General features: G+C 34.0%; 1 long non-coding RNA gene across 5 annotated transcripts; it reads right to left on the bottom strand.

Annotated features, from left to right (window-relative positions):
• Nucleotides 1-2114: 2114 nt before the first annotated feature.
• On the bottom strand, nt 2115-4783 carry LOC141586464 (uncharacterized). Of its 5 annotated transcripts, none has more exons than XR_012519538.1 (5): nt 4503-4783; nt 4179-4230; nt 3191-3278; nt 2659-2735; nt 2115-2550 (listed from the first exon to the last, which is right to left on the bottom strand). It is a non-coding gene; the product is annotated as an uncharacterized LOC141586464 (long non-coding RNA). The 5 variants fall into 5 exon arrangements; XR_012519541.1 differs by having other exon boundaries at nt 2115-2468; XR_012519539.1 differs by having other exon boundaries at nt 2659-2731.

The raw sequence follows: 4783 nt of genomic DNA, 5'->3' as shown, positions 1-4783 counted from the left end.
TATAGGGGTGAGGGAGAACATTATTCTAACCTAACTTTTTTCTACTCATTCTCTTGCCTCCTCTCATTGAAAGAAACACAAACAAAACCTAAAAATTAATCTGTTAATTTTTGGATCGATTCTAGCATAATCAAAGGGTATTTCTCAGAGCATCTTGGGTGCAACTAATAGGCGAATATCATTGCGATATTGTTCTTAGGCCGAATTTGCTAGGACCAAAGGTTGTTTCTTCATCCTCTTCAATTTTGTTTTGCAATTTTATTTTATGACTAGTGATCATCTTTATAAAATTCGTTATAATCCTTTAAATTAAGGGGATGCATACAGATAAATCCCACAAAATAACGCCTTTGAATTAAACATAATATGCAACGAAGTCAAAAGATAAGCATATGACCCAAAATAGGGGTCACTAGATCGAGTACAGGCCACTCGATCGAGTAAATGACTTACTCTATCGAGTAGGTGAAAGTTAGAGACACATATAACAAATTATCCGGGGCTACTCGATCGAGTAAGGGGTACTCGATCGAGTACCAAGGTGCACTCGATCGAGTGTGGGCCACTCGATCGAGTACCGCATTTCTCAAAGATCGTCAGTTTCCGTAAAACGGTCATAACTCACTCGTTTCTTGGTCGTTTTGGGCGTGTGACCTATCGTTAGAATCGTAAAAGAACAAGCTATCACCCCCAATTGGAATCATATTAAAATCATTTATACATCTCAAATTATAACAGTTTAAAGACAACCTCTTTATAATCGAAAAACACAACTACTTGATTTTACTTCCAAACAATTTAAACGACAACAAGGTAAACAAAAACAACCCAATACTCATAAAACCAGTAGTCCCAATCACATGTTACTATTTTCGAAAGTAAAGCAACAACATTCATCATGCAAATAATTTATTTAACTTGCCAATCATGACTTACCCACATGCTTTTATTCTATCACTTTTCGTAAACAAAACATACTCATACATTACAAATCCTATTTCCATGTTAATAATACAACAATATTACAAATACAATTCGTCACCTAAACATATTCATAATCACAAAATTCATATTCTCATGCAATTGTCACTCCATCTTTTCCAATCAATTCATCCATTTCTACCACATTCTTCATACAACATATACATATGAACAATAGTAGACATGTATAAGAAATCATTATATACAATTACACAAACAAAATTATGTATAATCATATCACATATGAACTACTTCCTTTTTCCACCACATTATTACTCATCATTCTCATACACTTTTCTAACAATTCCAACCAACATTGTAAACCAACTATCATGCGACCTGCTTTCAACCAACAACATATGAAATCACATCATCACCATCTTTTCTACACATTCTCCATTATCCACATACGTACATCCACTGATTCATGTCACACATCACTATATAGATACACAATTCACAAGATAAACACATAGCGATCCCGACTCATATCCCATGGTGACTGGTTCAAAATTGTAGGGCGAGTTCGCGACTTTAGGACGTCTCACTACTACACATACCTTGCATTGGTGACGCTTTTTCAGGCGTTTTTCGACGCTTTAAAGCGTCAATTTTTTTTTTATCGACACTTTATAAAAGCGTCAAATTTTGGGCCGTCGGTATTTTTTGACGCTTTTTTTAGTCAATAATTATGACGCTTTTTAGCGTCTTCATGGACTATTGACGCTTTTAATTGTCAACAAATTTGTCGCTTTTAAGCGTCTTCAGTGATTATTGACGGTTTTTATTGTCAATATATGTGACGCTTTTAAACGTCTTCATGGACTATTGACGCTTTTAATTGTTAACAAATTTGACGCTTTTAACCCGCCGCGACCATTGATGGGTTTTTTTGTCAACAAATTTGACGCTTTTAAGCGTCTCCAAATGACTATTGATGCTTTTATGTGTCATTAGGCATCAACTATTTATATATTAACACTTTATTGTCACAATATAATTTCAGCTTATAGGTTTTTTAGATTTTAATTTCCTGATGAAATCGTAGAGATTACTTAAATAGACCTATAAGTACGTATTGGTACTACTAGCTATTACTAAATCATGAAAAAACATAATGCAATATATATATATATATAGAATGATGTAGTGAGTACGTACGTACCCACGTACTTTTATAAATAATCATATGTTTGATACATATATCGTCTCCGTCGTCACAAATACTGCTAGCATTGAAAATTAAACTAATATAAGCTAGTTCGTACTTTATAGTACGATAAAATCAAATACCAAAAGGGGTCCGGATGATAGTAAAATCCAACATAAAACTATCCAAAAAAATCGTAAATAATGCTAAGTAACTAGCTAGACAAGGACACTTGGTAGTTTGAACGTGGTAGGAGCTTCAATCATATAGGCGCAATGTCAAAGGGGCTTCAATCAACATATGAAGGCGCATCTTCACCATATGACAAATCTGAAACCTATAACGGGCAAAAATGCTACTTCAGTTGTTAGCCTTGACAGTTGACACCACTAGATGGCCTGGTGATTCAACATTGATTCCTAGAGATTGGGTGAGTTCAACAAATGGACAGAATAGCTAATATTGTAAGTACCAACTGCTTAAAGAGAGCCAATGAAACAATGCTTGTAGTTACTAAGGGAAATTACCAACTGCTGATCACTTGAAGAACTAGCGTCAGCGGTAATTACTTGACCCATGGCACTCCTATACCGCTCAGAGCTGTCTGCAGAAACACAGAAGTTCAATCCGTAAGCAGATGCTCCATTTAGCTCTAATACTTAACTAGATGTGACAATAGTGTTGGGATTAGTTTCACAGTGACAGCTGCATTGGATTGGGTACACTGTATATAATAATTGGGTACACTGTAGATATGGCGGTTTTCCAAAAAAAAATTGGAGGGTTATTTATGGGTCCACGCTTTATAAAAGCATCAATAGAAAAATGCCATTTATGTAAGGGATTTGTAGTAGTGGTATTAAGATCATAAATCGTAAGCTTATAACTAATATGGTCATCTCCACTGCTGGTATCAAGTTCCAACAACCAGAACTTAAAGAATACTCAATGATAGAGCACTGAAGTTTGATAGACTATAAATATGAGCTGAAATTACCAACTATAAATAAACGGAAGAATAAGCAAATAAGAAAAACAACCAATAGTCAAGATGATTACATAATTTATACTTGGTATTTAGAAAAGTGAGTGACGTCCATGGGTCAAAGCGTGATTATGAAGATTTAATCAAGTTAGCTAAGTACACCTGCAAACCCATGCCAAAAAAAACTACTCATTATCTTAGTCATATATGATAATAATTTCGAGGGGCATGGTAAGAACCATGGACCACTACTAAACACTACTCCTATATGTATCCATAAGTAATCTCATCATCTCCTAGCTAACAAGAAAAAATGCTAAACATTTTATTTGCAGTATTATACTTTCAAGTATCGGCACAAACTATGCAATACATGCCATCATGCTGATAAAAACAGCAAACTTAACAAATCCTAATCGATTGCATTGTAAGAAAACATACTCATGATATATACTACTTATTTATTCCCTCCGTCTCAATCATTTGTTTACCTTTCATTAAAGTACCCTTCACAAATAATTAAAAAGGTAAACAAATGACGAGAACGAAGGGAGTAAATACAAGTTGGTGCAATTGGAGACCTAAGTATTTTACTGGAGTAAAAGTTTAAAACTAAGCATGCCACAAAATTAAATATTTCATAGACATTCACACCTATAGTCAAAACGATTATAAAGACTCATTCAAAATCTGGCAATACAACCTACAAGCACTGCAAACAAATGATGCTACTATAAAACTTAAATTTCTCGTTTTAGTGTTTTTCCGAAATTAATCCTATTTATCAATCTTCATCAGACCCAAGTCTATTATATCAAAAATCCTACATGATTAAATCAAATCAATGTGAAAATTAATAATACTCATTTGCTAATAACTGGTACAAACAGACCATGTCAGGGTAATAAGTTAAATAATATAATCATAACCGAGACAAACACTCATTAGAATAGTAGCTTGAGAAAAATTAGAAATAAATTAAAAAATAAAGAAAAATACTTTGGCTGGAAGGAGGCAACAGATCTGAGGTAAGTTGAGAAATGATAGTTGTAGTATCATTACCTGTGTAACCCAAGATTCAACCCTTGATTTGGACCATTGTAACTTCATTTAGCTGAAATTGAAAAAAAAAAAAAAAAACAGAACCCACATTATTAGACAAAAAAGCTTGGATCTTATGGTAGGTAATACATGTGAAATCTATCAAATTTTAATTCGTAGAAAAGCATATCCCCTCGCCCAAATTAAATTACCTAATTAAATAGATGAGGAAGAAATTAGAGTGACATGAGAGAATCACAGAAAGTAGTATTGAATTTTGTGATGTTTCGACGATAAGGAGTTTTGAAACTAGGAATCATAGCGCAAAGAGATGGAGAAATGAACCTGAAATTGCATAATCCATGGACATATGAGAATCTCGAACGTTCCTTTTAAATTCTTTAGAAGATTAATTTGTTTGAGAGAAAGAGAGAAGAAGAAGAGGTGGATGTGAGTAAGGGTGGTTGGCGGTTTATGTCTGTCTATTAGGGTTTGGAAAGATTGTATTATGATTATAGCCTTTTTAAGCGCTAAGAAGCCCAATACCAAGTAGCTGCCCAGTAAAAGACCTCGACGCTCTATTGAAGCGTAGATCAGGATGTGTCAATATTTAGAGGGATTTGTAG

This window comes from Silene latifolia, chromosome 6, assembly GCF_048544455.1.
Source record: "Silene latifolia isolate original U9 population chromosome 6, ASM4854445v1, whole genome shotgun sequence".
NCBI classification, from domain to species: Eukaryota; Viridiplantae; Streptophyta; class Magnoliopsida; order Caryophyllales; family Caryophyllaceae; genus Silene; species Silene latifolia.
The sequence above is the reverse complement of the archived record's forward strand: the minus strand, read 5'-3'. Positions and strand labels throughout refer to the sequence as shown.